Source organism: Cnephaeus nilssonii, assembly GCF_951640355.1.
Source record: "Cnephaeus nilssonii genome assembly, chromosome: 11".
NCBI classification, from domain to species: domain Eukaryota; kingdom Metazoa; phylum Chordata; class Mammalia; order Chiroptera; family Vespertilionidae; genus Cnephaeus; species Cnephaeus nilssonii.
Window position 1 is genome coordinate 87,393,980 of NC_137082.1, and position 19,279 is coordinate 87,413,258.

General features: G+C 40.2%; 1 protein-coding gene across 9 annotated transcripts in view; it reads right to left on the reverse strand.

Moving 5' to 3' along the window:
* DTNA (dystrobrevin alpha) overlaps positions 1-19,279 on the reverse strand; it is a 305,164-nt gene that overhangs the window by 205,396 nt on the left and 80,489 nt on the right. The gene's annotated exons all lie outside the window — the stretch shown is intronic.

Consider the following 19,279-nt stretch of genomic DNA (forward strand, 5'->3'; position numbering starts at 1 on the left):
CTTTCTCAGCCTTCTTTTCCTTTGGGTATACATGACTTTCAAATCCATGTCTCTACACAAGACATTCCCCCCCACCCCCCTCATTGATCCAACTGCCTAATGACATCGTTACATAGATATTCCACAAGAGCTCTGACTCAAAACTGCCAAAGCCATCGTGATCATCCTTCCCATAGGGAAGCCTTTCCCACAATTCTTAGCATCATGAATGACATTACCACCTACCCTGTTGCCAGAGCCAGAATCTGGGAACCATCCCTGACATCTTGCTTTCCCTCCTGCTCCCCTGCAAATCTCTCAATCATATCGATTCCATTTCTGAAATCTCCTGGATGTATCCTCGAGTTTTTCTGTCAATGCTATTATCACTGCGACTTACTTATTGGATTAGGTTCTAATGATTCTTACGTGGGACTGGTAGTGTATTGCCTCTGCTTTCTTCCTGGCTTGGTGTTCCTGCCCTCCAGCATTTCTTCAGACTGTGGTGACAGTGATTTTTCTAACATTAAGATTGATTATACCATTGCCTGATCACAATGTTAGAGAGTGGTTTCTCATTGCCTCAGTATATATTTGAACCTCTTTTAGTCTTAAAGACCTTTTTTGTTTACCTAAATTTGAAGTGTATTTTAATATTGGTTTATAATATATATTACTAGAATCTGGGCAAGTCTGTGCAAGGATTAATAAACATGTCTACACACATATACACATTCACATATTTTTTCTTTTATTTATTTTTAATATATATTTTTAAGGTTGACAGGACCTTTTATATTTCTTCCTATTTGTCCAGTCTTATTGTGTACCACTTATTACAACATATTTTATGTTTTAGTAATACTAAACCATTTCAGATACTTAAAAATATCATACTTACCTTTTAATAATTGTCAAATGATGTTTACTCCTTCCAGAATATTATTTTGCATTCATTTTATGCACACCTCCCCCAAATACGCCTATCAAACTTGGAGTTCCCTTTCAAGTTTCTGCTCATTTATCTTTCCCTCTATTACTCCTCTCTCACCTGTGCCTTTTGGGGTTTATGTTGTGGCATCTACATGATATAATGAAGATTTACTTATTTATATGTCTTTCCCCTACACTGTGAGCTCCCTGAAAACAAAGATTGCATCCATGGAACTCATACAATAATTGGTACATAGATGGTGAGTGAATGAAAAAAGAAATAAAAAAAATACATATTATCTTCATTATCAATGGTCACTCATTTAAAAAATGAATGAAATGATTTTATAAAAGTGAAAAATGCTAAATCATGATTGCAAGTAAATTTTTAAAATTCCTCAACATGACATTGATATAAAGCTCTCTCTTTATCCACAGCACAATGCTCTTAAAACATCAATGATATCATTTCCTAACAATGAAAACATTGGTCTAAACCTCCCAAAGTGACACAGACAGAAAGGACTAATCAAAAATGATTGAAAAACTGAGAGGACATACTTTTAGTCACAGAGTATGCCCGTCTGCTCCAGCCTGTGAAGGACCTTTTCCAGTGGCCTGCTCTAGTGTCATGATCTGATACTAAAACAATGATTCATAGTCACCACTGACTTAAAATGCTTTACTGACCAATTTTTAATTCTTCTGTCCCGAGTTTTTCCTCATCATAAATGATTTCATGATACTGTGGTCAATAATCCAAAGCAAGATGAACTCCATAAAAGAAAGTAGCTTAGGCTGGCAAATCATTACTCTAAGAGCCAAAGAATGATTGTCATAAAATTTTAAAAGCCCCGAGATGTAACGGAACAGAACTGGACTGGGTTTTACTCTTGGCCCTTGTGTTCTTGGACAAATTAATCTCTCTAGGCTGTGATTTCCTCTTCCATAAAACAAACATAAAAGTAGATTGATCTAGTCAGTAGGTGATGTCCAAGGCTGCTCCCGGCTCTGAAATGTGGTGATTCAGTGCTCTGGACCCAGTAAAACATTAGAAAATCATATGATCGAAGAGGAGGGGGAGGTGTGCAGAGGGGTAAGTTCTCATAAAACTATGCATACTAGTGTTTCAAAGTCATAAGACTCTAGCATGAAGGCTGACTCATTCTAATTGATTTACGTGCTGAGAACTCTCCCAGTCATAATTAATTTTCATAGGTACAATATCTTCATGTAGATTAATACATCTAGTGCTTCATAATTATAAGGCAAGAGCGAGATGCAATGTGGGGAAATGTTTACAGGTAAGCTGAGCACGACTGAAAATGTCAAAGTGTAATAATATTTACTGATGAGTGTAAACGCTGTAAAATTAATGACAACGGCCCCTCTGTTTACCGCTCCTCCACACAGCTAATCACAGCCTGGGCAGAGGAGGCTCTCCCTGTCCTTTCATGTCTGCAGGGATGAGATGCCATGGACTATGCTCGGGGTCTGGAGTGTCCCATTACTATAGTTATACACGCCTTGCCCTTCAAGAACATGATTTCCCATGCCTTTTTCTTTGCTAAAAGAATGACACAGGTTCTGGTGAAAGACAGAGGCACCCATGAATCGAGATTTATAGACATCAACGCCCAAGACTGAAGGAAGCTTCCGAGAACTTCACATCACCTTCTACCTGCTAAATTTTCATTAGAGGTGAAAAAACTGGTCTATCAAGTTGGAAAGGATTTAGCCTAGAGTAGAATGGTACTATTTCCTTCGTGTATATGAGATGTACACTAGGAGGGAAATGCTTCTGAGCAAATAAAACCACCAGTTCCCTCCAAGAATTGTTAAGATGGAAAAGAAGGAATTTTAACAGGTTGAGATTTATTATTATGAATTATATATTTTTGAAGCATATTTTATACATGCTTTGTAGAAAATGTGTATAATACAGGAGATTACCAAGAAGAAAATAATCTCCTATATTTCAAGATTTAGAGATATCTGCAATTAATGTTTTCTTCTAGGGTTTTTCTATTAATATATCTACATAATCATGGTTAACTGCTCAATTTTTTGTCCTCATTGTTATTGTTACATTATATCATCAGCATTTCCCCAAATCATTAATACTTTTCATAGACATCATTCTACTATGTGCAATATGCTGAGCTCATAAATTCTTCACAAGGATTATCTCATGGAACCCATTCATCAATCATTTAACAGATGAGAATAAAATGTCAAAGAAGTTAACCCAACATCACACAGTTTACAATTAAGATATTTGACTTAGCTCATGAAAGAAATGTACAACAAGCTTAAATGCATATAAGACCACGTAATATTTTATTGAGTACTAGTGGCCCGGTGCCCTTTCTCTATAATAGAAATGTCAACAAAAACAACCAAATTCATGATCGACAATGACAGATCTAAACACATGCGTGCAATTGGCGCCGGTGGGAGCTTTATATGTATCGTGCATGCGCGAGTCAACGTTTATTTTTAAATTTCCAGTGCGTGTCATATGTGCCGGCCTGTCAGTCAGTCGGATGGTCGGATGTACGTACGATCAATCACTTAGCCTTTTATATATATAGATAGATATTTACCAGAGTTAACTATTCCTCTTTTGAAAGTGCGTTATTATTCATGTCATCCATTCCATTGGACCTATCCATTTTTTAAATGTAATGAAAGCAGCCTATCCATGCCACTGGTACCACAGAGACAACTGAGCATGCTCCATGCCTCAAAACAGCTCTGTGCGATCATCTCAACAGTAAGGAAATGCTGGGCCATGCTTTCCTTTTCTCTCAACACATTGTTTCAGAGAATCTATGAGGCACATCTGAGGAGTATCAGCAAGAGTCCTGGATTAAAAATCAGGAGACCTGGGTTTTAGACTGACAATTAGACTGATTTTTTTCTGGTGTTTGACAGCTACTTAATCACCCCAGCCTCAGTCCCCTGGATGTCAGACTTCCACGAGTAAACACCAGCCCCTAGGAGTGATGGTTAATCTAACTCAGTGGTCTGCAAACTGCGGCTCGCGAGCCACGTGCGGCTCTTTGGCCCCTTGAGTGTGGCTCTTCCACAAAATACCACATGCGGGCGTGCAAGTACAGTGCGATTGAAGGAGTACCCTAATTATGTTAAATAACAATGTACCTTCCTATATAGTTTAAGTTTAAAAAATGTGGCTCTCAAAAGAAATTTCAATCGTTGTACTGTTGATATTTGGCTCTGTTGACTAATGAGTTTGCCGACCACTGGTCTAACTCATCCACTTCTCATAAAACAGCTTCCCAGGCAAGCTCTTCTCTAGCCGACAGAAACCTCCTCACGTACTTGGCCAAGAGCCTTGCTGCTGGAATAGGACAAAACAATGACATAAACACATTGTAATCAAGCGTGACCTTACTGCTTAACTGTTCTGTCAAGAGTCCTCGGATACAGACTCCAAGAAAGTTAAAACTTGCTCAGAATGAAAGTCAATAAAGTGAATGTGACCTGACTGATAACAATAAATATAGACTCTGAGCAAAAATGGAGTGTGGATAAAAGAATAGCATCAAGTTCTTTGGGGAAAACAGATTTCAAATGCACCTAGGGAATGTTATTGTTTTCTGAGCAGTCTCTTTTAAAACATATATATTTTATTGATTTCATAGAGAAAGGGAGAGGGAGAGAGAGAGATAGAAACATCAATGATGAGAATCATTGATCAGCTGCCTCCTGCATGCCCCTTAGTGGGGATCGAGCCCAGAACCCAGGCATGTGCCTTGACCACACTCAACCACTAAGCCACACTGGCTGGGCTCTGAGCAGTCTTGTTAGTTATACCTCATGGCTTAAGATTCACTTCTTATTTTCAATATTAAAAACATACAAGAGCCCTAGCTGGTTTGGCTCAGTGGATAGAGCGTCAGCCTGTGGACTGAAGGGTCTCAGGTTCGATTCCAGCCAAGGGCACATGCCCGGGGTTGCCAGCTCGATCCCCAGTAGGGGGCGTGCAGAAGGTAGCCAATCAATGATTCTCTTTCATCATTGATGTTTCTCTCTCTCTCTCCCCTCTCCCTTCTTCTCTGAAATCAATAAAATATATTAAAAAAATAAAAATAAAAACATACAAGATAGTGCAAAGTACTGTTCAACAAATACTATGATCTGCTCCATGATGAAAAACAGTGGACCACTAGGTCAGACACCACAATCAGGGAGTCGTGAATTACCCTAATGACATAGATGAGTGTTATTATGAAAAAGGAAGTAAACTGGGCTTTGCTCCAGTATGATTAAAGGCAGATTTTCAAGAAAATAATTATATCGAGCATTGGAAATTAATCATTACTACAAGTTAGCATTCAATTTAGCTCTAAGAATCTAGGCAGTCAAAAAAAAAAAAAAAAGGAAATTGATAGATCACATAGTTTTCCACATAAAATAAAGAAATCCTACAAGTTTATCTCAGAGATAAAACTTTTTCCTGCCACAAATTCCTCTGAGAATTGTGTGGACTAGCTCCTTATTCTGAAGATAATAAGTAACATTTAGCACAATGTTACTGCACTTATTCAAAGTCATTCTTTATTTTCCCAAAGTGTGATGCATTATGGTAAATTTCAACAGTACTCAAGGGCACAAAATTAAACATTTACTCAGCGATTATGTTGTATGTATATGGAGGGGGAAGGGAAGAGCTAAGACGTGAGCTCTAGGCATGTGACTCAGTTCACAGAGCACTCACAGGAGATGCCTGGCATAGTCTCAGCACAGCCAATTCAAGGTTAAGTCTTTTGACAGCAGCTAGAAGTGCCAATATTCTGTGTGGTTGACTGAAGAAAGATCTATATGCTTAAATAGCAGGCAAAACGGCAGGAGAGGTGACATCCTTGAAAACATTAAGAAGCCTGACACAGATGGTCACTCTAATCCACAAACAAGTGGATACACTTTTTCTCAAGAAGAGAAAATAAACTTCTGAATCTGCTCTTGTCATTTTATCAATTCTTTAAAGCATGGGAAAAACAGTTTGGTCTAGAAATTTTTATGGGCTGTTCTCACTATTACACTACCCAAATCCCCCAAAGAACCTAAGAAATACCTTTGTCAAATATCTGACTATATGAGTGGAAAGACATAATGATGAGCCTCTAGGGCAAACTCATTAGTCAAAAGAGCCAAATATCAACAGTACAATGATTGAAATTTCTTTTGAGAGCCAAATTTTTTAAACTTAAACTTCTTCTAACGCCACTTCTTCAAAATAGACTCGCCCAGGCCGTGGTATTTTGTGGAAGAGCCACACTCAAGGGGCCAAAGAGCCGCATGTGGCTCTCGAGCCGCAGTTTGCCGACAATGGCTCTAGGGCATTAAATGCTTCAAGCAGAAAGAAGAAACTGGTCTAGTTTAGTATTGTTCATTTGAATACTAGAGGATATGCAATTTATTTATTTTTAAAAATATTTTTATTGATTTTAGAGAGGAAGGGAGAGGGAGAGTTAGAAACATCAAAGATGAGAGAGAATCATTGATCGGCTGCCTCCTGAGCACCCCGCACTGGGGATGGAGCCCACAACCCAGGCATGTGCCCTGACCTGGAATCGAACTGTGAGCCATGCCAGCCAGGAGCATTTTATTTTTAGTATTGCTAATGTAAAGTCTTTCTTCCTGGCAGCAATTTATAAAAGACGTAGCTACATATGAAGGCCACTCTTGATCCTGACAGCACACTATGTCATCATCATCGCGCCTATATTTCTGGAGGCTTGGGCACATGAGCATATCTCCAGTTTACCTAAATACTAATCCAGTTGTTGATGTCACAACACTTTTATAGGATTTAAAATTGAAACTGAATCTGTCAAAATAGCATAATGCTTGAACAGCTTCATCAAGAATTAGGGATGCTTTCTGGGTTCTCATTAACTGGCATCATAGTCACTTAAGATTCAAATCATAGGAATTTAGAGTCATAGACACTTTTAAATTAAGCACTGCTCTAGACCACCAGTTCACATTTCACTATTTATTATACGGAGCTACCTGGAAATAAACTTCCTCACTGAGTATCAAAATGGTACCTCCGGTGCCTCTCTGGAATTCTGTATCTTCTGACCTGCTGATGCCGGAGAAGGTGGACTATGTTTGTCAGTGCAGAAATGTCCAGCAAAGCTCAGAACTGGGAGCACTTATGGGAGACGGCCACAGATGCTCTGAGCAGAGCTAGGAGGGACCCTGCAGGACAAAGGACTTGTGGGAAGAGTCCTGACTACAGCACCGAACATTCCCCATCTCTCCTAGGACGTGCCCACAATACTGCAGAAAGGCGGCAACTATGAGAAACGACAAAGTGTCGTCTCTTCTTTATAGAAGATTTACTTAGGATGTTCATTTGGAACCAGGCTAGAGTTTATGCAGCTTAGATCAAATACATTTTTAAAAATTAAGCTTAAAAGAGATGGGAAGCTCCTCTTCCCAGGGGCCAAAATAACTGTCATGGAATCAGGTAAATCTTCCAATGTTTTATGAGCAGACGATTGCAGTATCCTCTCTCTTCTCTGCCTCTATTCTTGTCGTCTTTAAAATCACCGTCCAGAGTGGTCAAGCTTCCTAAAACACATTTCCTGCAATTCTTAGCACCTACACCTGCTTCTCCAGCAAGGGAAGTTTGTAATCAGAGGACATGCTAAAGGACGCCTTCAGTGTGTTGGGAGAATGAGAAGCTATTGGATTGACATGGTGTATCTTTTAGAAAATGTAGGAAAAAATTATTATGGGGTAAAATGTCAATACATTATAATTCCATATACATGGCAGGCCATTTTGAACTCTGGCTCTAGACTCTCACGTGGGTATGCATTTATTCTTTTTCAGCTTTGCTTCCTTTGGGTGAGGGGTTTGTATTTCGGAAGCACTAAGTACTCTAAGGAAGAGAGAACAAACCACTCAAAATCACATAAAGAGCCTTCCATGTCTGGGTACCTATTTACCTCTCCAAACTTACCGCCTTGCACTCTAGTCTCAAACTAGAAACATCAAACTGTTGATCATGCCTCCTACACACACCACCCAGTTTCCTACCTGTGCTCATGCTAGTCCTTCAAGCTTGACTGTCTTCCCATTTTTTTTCTTTTTCTAGGTAACCCCCACTCATCTATCAAAACCTGATTCAGTTGTCACCTCCTTCGGGACATCTCTGGGCAATTTAATATTCTATGACATCATATATTATGACTAAACTATCACCATAAGTACCTGTCTCCTGGGCACTTCTCAAAGACAGGGGCTTAGCTAAGTGTAGGTCATTTAAAACGTCAAATACAGGGTCTCACTCCGAGATTTAGGAAGGTCTTGCTCTAATACATAGGTTGTGGGTCATGTAATTTTGAGATGAGTTTTGGTTATGAAATGCTTATAAAAAACAAGCACATGATTATTTTCTCTTTTATTTGTTGTGAATTTTTTTGTTGTAAAGTAATGAAAGAACAGAGCAAATTAAACTTGATTTTCTTTCATTTTTTATTTTGAGAATATATGCTCTTGTATAAGCTATAAGACTATCTAGACTTTATTACACAATATTTAAATTTGTTATCCTAAAGTTTCAACTATTCATAGATTCCCAAAGAATTGAAGTTAAAAAAAAAATCTGAGAGCCCTCCAGTGGTCAAAATAATATATGCAAATAGTCACAGTTATTTACTCAATATTCCTCCCTCCAAAGAACTTAAAAAATATTTCATTCTTCCTTTTAGAAAAATGCATGCTTTGATTACTTTCTTATAACACTATCATTTTACATAATTTTTTTTCGCACTACAAGAAAGCAGATGTAGCCGAAACCGGTTTGGCTCAGTGGATAGAGCGTCGGCCTGCGGACTCAAGGGTCCCGGGTTTGATTCCGGTCAAGGGCATGTACCTTGGTTGCGGGCACATCCCCAGTGGGGGGTGTGCAAGAGGCAGCTGATCGATGTTTCTAACTCTCTATCCCTCTCTCTTCCTCTCTGTAAAAAAAAACTCAATAAAATATATTTAAAAAAAAAAAAGAAAGCAGATGTTTAGCTAAATCATTCAAGTAAACCGAAAACAGCAGCCCAAACCACCCACTTATCAATGAGAGATTCTGAGTAGTTGCTAGAGTTAAATCACAGAAGGGCAATCCTAAATCTTGTCCAGATAGGAGTCATTTAATCCCTTCCGTTGCAGCCACTGAGCGAAACGTGGCTCTGTGGTAAAACCACTCAAGATGAAGAAAGGATCCAGGCAATCCTCGCGGTGGCTCTGAAGCACAGAGATGGACTTTAATGTGTACATGCGTAGACTTGTAAAAGCAGTGCGTGCCTGTGTGTGTGTGTGTGTGTGTGTGTGTGTGTGTGTCTCTAAACTGCAATGTTAATGGTCTGCATAAGAGATGCGTTGGCTTCTCTTTCAGGAAATGCATATCTTACCACGCCAGGCAGCAGGCCTGAGGTTTGCTTCATGTCTTTTCATCAGATTACCGGCGCTGTTTTGGCAGGAAGCCCCAAGGAATGGCTCTGCCTTGAAAGTTACCAAGCGCTAACACTTACCCCGATGCGGCAACACTGGTTGGTGAGCGTGTTGTTTGTTTTAATTAAATTCTGATGCGACCTTATTAAAAAGGAAAGCTTGTTTTAAAAACGTCCCCCCGCCCCCGCATTTAGATTCAGACAGGATTAAGATTCTTTTTTTTGCAAACATAAACCAATATACTCAATTATCATATTCTAAAATCTTTATAGGCTACCCCCCAAATCCATATTTATTTATGTTAAAAAGTTAGCAACATCAGAGGAAAAAGGCTCAGGAAAAAAATGTATGCCCTATAATCTAATTCCTTACTGATATAGGTTTTGCTTATTTTTTAAATGTTTTAGACAGAAAGCAAATGTCCGTCAGTTTTCCCTTATGCAGAGTAAGGTATGCAGACTTACCAATGTAACCAGTGTTCTCAAGCTTTCAAAACAAGTCAAGTTCAGTTAGTGTCTGAGAATGACCTTCAAGAAACGCAGCCAACCACAGGCAGTGTGAAGGTCATCCTCAGAAAGCACCCTCTCAGGGGGTGAGGGAGTGCCCGAGATGGAGTGGGCATCTCTGGGAGGCCCTGGGGTGCCATCGAGGAGGCTGAAGGAGAAAGACAGTGTTGCTGCCCACCAGAACCCTCTGCTCATTAAGTTAAGCACTTCCCTCACATCATCCTAAAGAAGAGGCTGTGGTACAGGAAATCGGAGTAACTGGGAGTTACATGCTGGTGTCTGCTCAAAGGCTGCGCGGGATATTTTTCAGCATTCCAAACGCTTTAGGGGCCAGGCGGCTCCCGAAGGCAGATGTCATGGCCACACAGTTTGGCGAACTGGAGGTAGAGGTGGAGTCCTGGGGTGTGGTTATTCTAAGAACCCCAAAGGGGCTAGCGACCCTGCAGCGCTGGGGAGGGGCCTCCAGACCCTCTTGCAATCATTTTAGAGGTGCTGCTGCAGTCCTCACGGCTTCTGAACGTGACTAGGACCCCAGGGAAAGTATGGACAGAAATCAGAGGAAAATGTATGCTAAGAAGTTGTGCTACCCACACCTTTAATTGAATAATTTCTCTTTCTATGATGCACAGAGACGCTGTATTTCCAAACTACTTTTCTTTTGAAGATAATGTATTGGTTTACGCCTCACTTTTACTTATTTTACTTTTTTAAGATATATTTTTATTAATTTCAGAGAGGAAGGGAGAGGGAGAGAGAGATAGAAACATCAATGATGTGAGAGAATTATTGATCGGCTGCCTCCTGCATGCCCCACACTGGGGATCGAGCCCGCAACCCGAGTGTGTGCCCTGACTGGGAATCAAACTGTGCCCTCCTGGTTCATAGGTCGACATTCTGGGTTATGCATTACTTTTAAAATGGAGGAGAAATGAAATGTACTGATAAATGAAAAGCGAAATAAAATTGTCAGTTGGCAAGGTGATGCAAGTAAACATGCTCCCTGTCACACCTAATCACCCTGATGCCTGTAACTGAACCTAAGAGCTAGGACTGTCTTTGAATAGATCACTAACAGAGAAAAGTTGATGGGACAACTGGTTCATTTTAAGTGGTCACAGCACTTAATGGAATATAATGCCCACTCTAAAGGAAAAACTGGACATTTTATTCTTGTTAGTCTAATACCCTTCTTACACAGAAAAATTCCCATAGGTGGTAACTTTAGTAGGGTATCTTTTGAAATCTAACATATTCTTTTTCCTATTTAAACTTCAAAATTGTTTACCTTAAAGGAGCTGAACAACAACAACAAAAAAGTCAAGAAATAAATAGATGTTAAGTTGAAGATGACTTTTCTCTTCACAAGGCCTTCATAAGGAAAGGCTAAGTCTAGTGAATTAATAATGTATAATCACATTATAAAATGGAATACTAGTTTTAGAGTTTCGAATGAAATGGGCAAAAGTAAAAATCCCTTTTGAATTCTGGGTTCTGGTGAACACAGCCAATTTCCTTATCTGTGACTGCATCACAAGTCATATGCCTGAATAAAATTGAGCAAATATTATTGAATGCCCTATCAGTTTATAATTTGATTTCTGTTGGTATTTAAAATCAATGATATTTATCAAGGGAATACAAAGTGCCCAATACTAAATATATTTTTAAAAGTCCTTTAAAGTTCTAAGCTTTATGTTCTCAAAGTATTACATGAGTTACGACATTATCATACTTTTAATTATTAATACAATAAACAAGGGGGTAATTTAAACCAGAATTTACTGAGTGTGTTAAAATGTGCATAAAAAGAGGATGTGTGTGTGTATTTGATATATATATATATTAATGTATTATGTTTATATATTCTAATTATATATATATTCAAAATAGCTTGAGAGACACAGGGTTAAAGAGAATCATACACATCTCTTTAGTGTAACATTTTAAGAATCCTTAATGCTAATGGTCACCTAAATCTCCAAGCGAGGAATATAGTATACAGTGATGCTCAAATTCATCACACCCAGGATCCTCATCTTTTTCTCTTCCATATAGAATTTCCTAGAATTATTGCTCCAAAGAGCATAAATTGGATTTGCTGACTTAAACCCAAAAGACCTTAAAATATTAAGTTAATAATTTTTCAACTTTTAAGTGTTTCATTGTTTGAATTCCCCAGTTATACCTTGTTAGTACTTAAAGCTAAATGCAAAGCAAAAAGAGACTATCAGAGTGATGGAAATGATACTCAAAACTATGCATTTCTAGTCCCTAATATAGACCACCATTCCTCGGTAGCATTTTTTAAAAGCCCCATCCTTTTACTTCACCTTCTGGAAAAAGTGGGGGCCAGGATTAGAATTGCATTCAATTACCCTTTTCTCTATTTCTCTGCTCCACACGATCAGTTCCTAGAGATGGGAAAGAGTTAATGTTTTACATTTGCTCTCTACAGTCTAGAGGAATTGCCCTATCCACGGCTCTTTTCCCTTCCCCAGCTGTGAGCAGGTAAATATGAGGACAGGTAAAATGGCAGGATTCCCAAGGACTGGAAACGCTGACAAGGTCCCAAACACTGGCAATGGGGAAGACTTAGCAAGCCAAAAAGTCTCCTGTGCGGATGAGAGGCAAAGGATGTTAGTAGACGAAGAACCCTGGCATCAGATTGCAGGTAGCCTGCCTCCATGTTACCAAGTATGGACCAATCACTGCTGACAGGTGAAGCCTACATCTGTGTCCTTCTGGGGGTCTGGAGCGGCTGTCATCCATTAGTGTGGAATCCATTCGAATTTGTTGTAAATATGTCAGCCCGGTCTTTTTCCGATGCATGTGCTAGGATTGTATTCCTCACCCAAATAAAATGAGATGTAAGCTTTGGCCGAGGAAATGAGAGTGTAAGGACTATTTCCAGAGCAAAGCAAGAATGTAGAAAAGGCCCTCCAGCCAACCCAGGATGGATAATTTGCACAAGTGAAAGGGAAACCTTGTTTTTTAGAAGCCACTGAGACTCAGGGGTTGTCACCCCAGGAATCCACACGTAGTAGATCGGGAATACTTCAGATGTCTGCATCTTACTTTTACCTTATATACAAGAAAATAACATATGTCTCCTCTGCAAAATAGTGGGAAACGCTGGATGCATCTTAGAAAAGAATCTACAACTTATCTGAAGTGTTAAAAACAACATCTTTTGATGAGTAAATGTGTTTCTACAAATGTGTAGTAATGAACAGTCTAAGACTAGGAAGTTCAAATGCATTAAAAGACAAATTTTGCTCAAAATTAACTACATCTTTTAATAAAATTAGTTAAGGCATTTATATTCTTGAACTATGATTAATTCAGTGAATTCATTCTTTCAGCACTCACAAATTTGTGTGCTACCACATTACATAGGAATGGAGTCCAGAAAGTAATATGAAACTAAATAAGAAATAATAAGAATAACTCTATCGCTCTCTTTAAAATACATGGAGCTTAACAAAGTTTCATGACTCAGGGTGTCTGAGTCATCCTCACACTGTATGTATTTTGCAAGAATGCAAAGTCCAGCTTTATTTATGCAAATAAGTATACTTTTATTTTATATTAAGATACAATTCAATCTCCTACGTGACAATGACACATGTTCTACTTAACTTATTTTTTTAATTAGTCCAGGGATCTTTAAGCTATTTTATAAGGAAAACAGTACCTGCTAAAAATGAGATTTAAAGTAATTAAGTAATCCCAAGACTATTCTAAAGCTTGGCTTCCTGAGAGGATAACACTAATTATTGAGGCAAGGCAAAGTGATGTTTTAAACAAGTGTGGAGATTAGCACAAATAATTAAGAATATAAATGAAATAATAATATAAATACATTTAAAAATTAAATCCATTGTTTTAATATGGCAAACTCCAGTGTCAGTGTACTGTGAAGGGGGATAAAGAAATAATTTCATTGTCTAGCACAGTTAAGGCACAGGGCAGGAGCTTGATACCAATTTGTTGAATTAATGAGACAAATTAGCTTACCTATTTGGAAACTACAATTTAAAATCAGCCCGTCTTCAAGAGCTAGTACTAATTTCTTTTAACAATGAGGAAAAATAGGAAAGACCAATATTATATTTTCACATTTTGTGGCGTATTCTGGGTTCTCATCTAAATATTGCCTTTGAATATTTGATTATATTCAAGATAAATTTTTACCTTTTTGTCTTTGTATCTGAGTCCTATATGAGAAAAAAGTATAAGCCAAAGCAAAGTTTCTTCTTTTTCTAAATCTCTGGAGTTGGCATAACAAAGGCTTACAATAAATGGGTGAGAAAGCTGTAACTGATCTGAGGAATATAAAATTAGTTAAATACTTTTAGGATTAATAAGCTGTCTTTCGCTTGGTTCCCACCAACTATACTCAATTTTTAAAAAGGAAATGCAGGATTTATTTTAACTTAAAATAGCAAAACGAGATTATCTTGCTCATCAAGGCCTTAAAAATGTTGAGAAAAAAATGTCCGCCAACTTTAGAATTAAGGCCATGATGTCATAGCACAGAAGCAATCACCTGCTTTCCTTCAAGCACCTTGCTGTGATCTGAAAACACCCCAGTGTGCTCTGATGTTTCAGAGTTGGACCGTGGGCAATGGGACCATTTTAATTTGGTTGCATTGCACTGACTTTTTTCATTTGTGCTATCTGACAGGCCAGCAGAGGACATGTGGCTCAGGCGGACTAGAAAATCCCGAATGAGAAAGTGGCCTCAGCCTCATTTTGTGGAACCCCAGCCTGCGGTCACCCTATCCAGCACAACAGGAGGCAGCCGCACCGGAGGGCGAGGCAGCAGGCCAACCATAACAAGGGCCGCTTACAGCCCACAGCCTCAGAGGCCAGCGCTACTCGACTTGAAGGACAACGAACTCCATCTAATCAGACTAGAACACTTACATCCCCCGGCCTCTGCCCCTTGCGGTTTTGGTGCATAAAATTCAACCCCAAGGACAGCGGAGGCTGAGTCCTAACCTTCTCCGGTTGTGGCTCCATCCCCCCAATTCCCTCTAATAAACTCCCCTCTTACTTGCTCGCTGTGTCCACCTAATCCCTTGAGTGACTCCAATCTTACACTCTTCAGCATTATGGACCAGATCTGTTGAAACGTGTCAGTTTTCCAAACGCTATGACTTTCTTTTGGATTATGATTCTCTGAAAATATATAGCTAATTTATCATATGTAAACGTCTATCATCTCTTTTAAAAATGTTTTTATTGATTTTTTAGAGAGGAAAGGGGGGGAGAGAGAAAGAGAGAGAGAGAGAGAGAGAGAGAGAGAGAGAGAGAGAGAGAGAGAGAGAAACATCAATGTGAGAGCAAAACATAGATAGGCTGCTTCCTGCACACCCTCTGCAGGGGATGGAGCTCACAGCGGGGCAGGCGCCCAGACTGGGAATCACACTGGCAACCTTAGGTGCAGGGATGACACCCAACCAGCTGAGGCACCTGGGCCAGGCTATCGTCTCTTTTGCCATCACAACCGAGTTACACAGTCTCATTTGGCAAAAATGGAAATAGATAACCTCCTCCTCCAGAAAACTGCAATGACCAAACGCATTTTCAACTAGCTCTAGTTGATACAGAGGGCCATTAATGACTGCTATTCTTGGCAAAGAGTCTAAAGTAAAAGAATCATGATGTTTAGAAAGAAAAAGAATGAAGTAAAAGAGGAACGGCTGAGGAAAAACTTCCTCAAATTGTCATTTGTTCATTCCTTAAACACATTTCGAATGCTTTCTATGTCAATTACTGAGAATACAAAAATGAGTAAGACACGATTCCTGCCATCAGGGGTTCCCAGAATGGGGGTGAGCTATACAGTTAAAGAAAGCACGGTGAAGGTGACTTATGAGATCCACCTTGAAGAAGAAGGATTTCCCCACAAAGAAGATTAAAAATGGGCATTCTGGAAGAAAAAGTTGCTAGACTAGCACAGAGGTATGACAGTGTACAGAATATTCTGGAGGCAGCAATCATGTGTCAGTAAAGTGTTGGTGATGACCAGGGAAGTGGAGATGATGCCGGAGAAACAGGCCGAGGCTTTGTGGCAGGCCTTTAAGGCACACTAAGGGGCTTACTCTGGAGGGAATGGTGAGCCACTAGAGCTTTTAAGTAGGGGAGCAATTCATTCATGCCCATGCTTTTTAGAAGATAGGTGTGACTTTTAAAACAAGCGTGGAGATTAGCACAAACAATCCTAGTGTGGGAGATGTGTTGCGGGGGTGGGGGTGGGTGGGAGGGTAGAGTCAGGTTTACAACTGGACAACCACAGTAATACCCAAGTGAGATGACAAAGACCTGAAGTAGAGCAATTGCAAAGAGGATGGAAAGAAAGGAATTTCTTTAAGGTAGTTCCTTAAATGTGGTGATACTGTATATAGGCCAAGAGAAAGCAGGAGGAGTCAAGGTCAACAGCTGAAAGTGATGGCAGTGGGGTGGATTAGAGAGACCAAAGAGATTACTACGGAGAGGGGCCAGCTAGGGACAAATGAAAGGGCTGTTAAGTATTGCTGACAGCTCAAATAAGGTTGGAAAACATGAATCTTCCAATCGGCACGCATTTGCAAATTTCTCCAAAATGCCTAAACAGATCAGATAAAAACTAAAATTAATCAGAAAAACTCCCTGAAGTCATCAATGGTATCAGCAGACTGCCTGATATCTTCTCTAGAATGAGGAGTGTAAGAAGAAAAAAAAAGATTATAAAAGCAGCAGAGCGAATTTCCATTTCTGGTAACAGTAATGAAATGATTTGGACTGATACTCCCACTCAAGTAACTAAACATATTTCAAGTGTGAAAACAGTGAAGAGTTAATGAGAAGGTGAAGACTTCACACAGGGAAACTGAAAAGACAAGATCCCAGAGCGGCAAGCTCCTCTTTGGAAGCTTTGCTCTTGGGCACATGACTGTCAGGAACAAAAGATCCCAGAAACCAGCTGTACTCTGGGCAGCCTCCTGGTTTCCTGGGAATATCAAAGCCCACGGTCCGCAGGTGCACACTTAAGTAAACAAACCCAACTTTAAGGCCAGATCTTCCTTCAGGGGAGGTGGGAACCCCAAATAAGCCACTCCTCACTCAGATCTGCAGCCCCACTTGCAGCACAGGAGTAACTGAGGAACCTTAGGGGCTGCCCTTTGACTAACGTGGTCCGGCCTGATCCTGCCCTCAGGTGCCTGGCAGCAGCAAATCAAGTCATCTCCGGAAGAAACTGTCATCACCACTAGGTCTCAACTTATTTGTAAAAATCGTTTTTGAAATGTATTTCCGGCAGATGATCAAGCATATCCAAGCAATCAAGAAAATAAGACACCATAAGTGAGAACGGACAAGAACAATAACCCAGTAATAACACTTGAGATATTAGAATTAGCAGGCATATATTACAAAACTGTATTCAAAGAAATAAAGTCCAAGCTTGAAAATTTCAACAGGGATCTAGAAACTATGAGTGACGAAATCATTGCAGAGAAATACCCATTTGCCCCATTTTCCTGTCAACAGTATCTGGCCGCATAGTTTAAAATGCTTACACTTTTAGAATTTAAAAACTTTTATACTTGTTTTGGTTTTCTTTTGACACACTGAAAATAAAAACAAAACCCTACATTAGGGTTTAGTTTAAGCCTATTCTAATTATATTTATAGTTCAATCAGAAATATATTAGTTAAGGAAAAGGTAAGTCTACATTTAAGAGTTTGTACCTGTGTGTGTTGTGAGCACAGACGTGGTGTGCACACACGCACAAATTTCTGGGAAACACTAATAGGCTCACTACTGTTGTCAACAGTTCAGGACGCACGTGGGTAAAGCAAGGAGAACAGACGTTCAATGTTGCCAGGGACAATTTTCAAAGATACCAATCACTTGCATAGACATGAACATTAACTTCAACTTTTACAACCTAATGAGCTCATTTTAAGTACTGGGAAAGGTTAACTGTGATTTGAGGTTAGGTATTTATATTGAAACTAGATGCCCAGTGCACGACATTCGTGCACTGGTGTGTGTGTGTGTGTGTGTGTGTGGGGGGGGTCCCTCAGCCCGGCCTGCACCCTCTCACAGTCTGGGACCCCTCGGGGGATGTCCACCTGCTGGCTTAGTCCCTGCGGGGAACAGGCCTAAGCCGGCAGGAAACATCCCCCAAGGGGTCCTTAGGGAAGCTGCAAAGGTGGAAGAGGCTCCCACCACCGCCTCTGCGCTCATCAGCTATGAGCCCGGCTTCTGGCTGAGCAGCGGTCCCCCTGTGGAAGTGCACTGACTACCAGGGGGCAGCTCCTGCATTGAACATCTGCCCCCTGGTGGTCAGTGAGTGTCGTAGCAACTGGTCGTTCAGCCATTCGGTCGATTTGCATATTAGCCTTTTATTATATAGGATGCAAATATTCCTGATGGACTAGTGCACTGACTTTAAAACACTCTACAGCCCGATGATTCTCCCTTGAAGGTAGGTCTTACCTGCCAGACAAGGCAGGTGTTGAGCAGAGATATTCATTAGGGGTTGGGAGGGAGAAGGAGGTGGGAAGGGGGAGAGAGGAAGAGGGAAAGTCAGGACAGAGCGGGCACCCAAACCGAACTTTGACAACTTTACATCCAGTCTGGTCTTGTTTGATTCTTCAGTTGTCGTAAAATGCAGTGACTCTATCAATATAAGGCTCATTTTTCATTTCAGAAGCAGAACAGAATATTACTTATTCCTATCAAAGTTCAGTGAGACATCCATATCAAGTCATTCATTGTTCGCATCTAGTTTAGCCAGCTTAGTTCATTAGAATCCAGTGTATTTGGCAGAACAAAACCCGGCCAGTGGCCTTTAACAGCTGGTCAGCCCCACACTCTGTAAGGAGAAGGCCAGCAGGTTCATGCCCCCATATAAAGGAGCATCTCCACCCCACACCCGTCCTCTGGCTCTCACTGACAGCATTTCCCCCGAAGGGATGCTGAGGAGAGCCCAGCTGAGAGGTCATTTGGCAAAACAAGAAACCCAACCTATACATGGTCAAAACATGAAGGAAACCGAAGTTTGTCATTCTTTTTTTTTTTCCCCAAAGAAAAAAGTTCTGAAATCCTTAAAACACAGTGTGGCAATAGCCCACTAGACAGCTCTTCCCGCTCCACTCCCCAGCCTGTGCACCCAGGAGGCCTCCCTTCACTCAGCAAAGGCCAGCTCTGGGGAGCGGGCGGGAGGGGGGGGCGGGGGGGGGAGGGAGGATCCACTGGGAATTAATGAAGCGACACCGAAAAATAACTCCCACTAATGAGTTGTTCTCTTCCATTAAAAAAAAGCCTATTTTCTCTCTTTTGTTTTCTGGAAAAACAGAATATCATCTGAAGGCTCCTT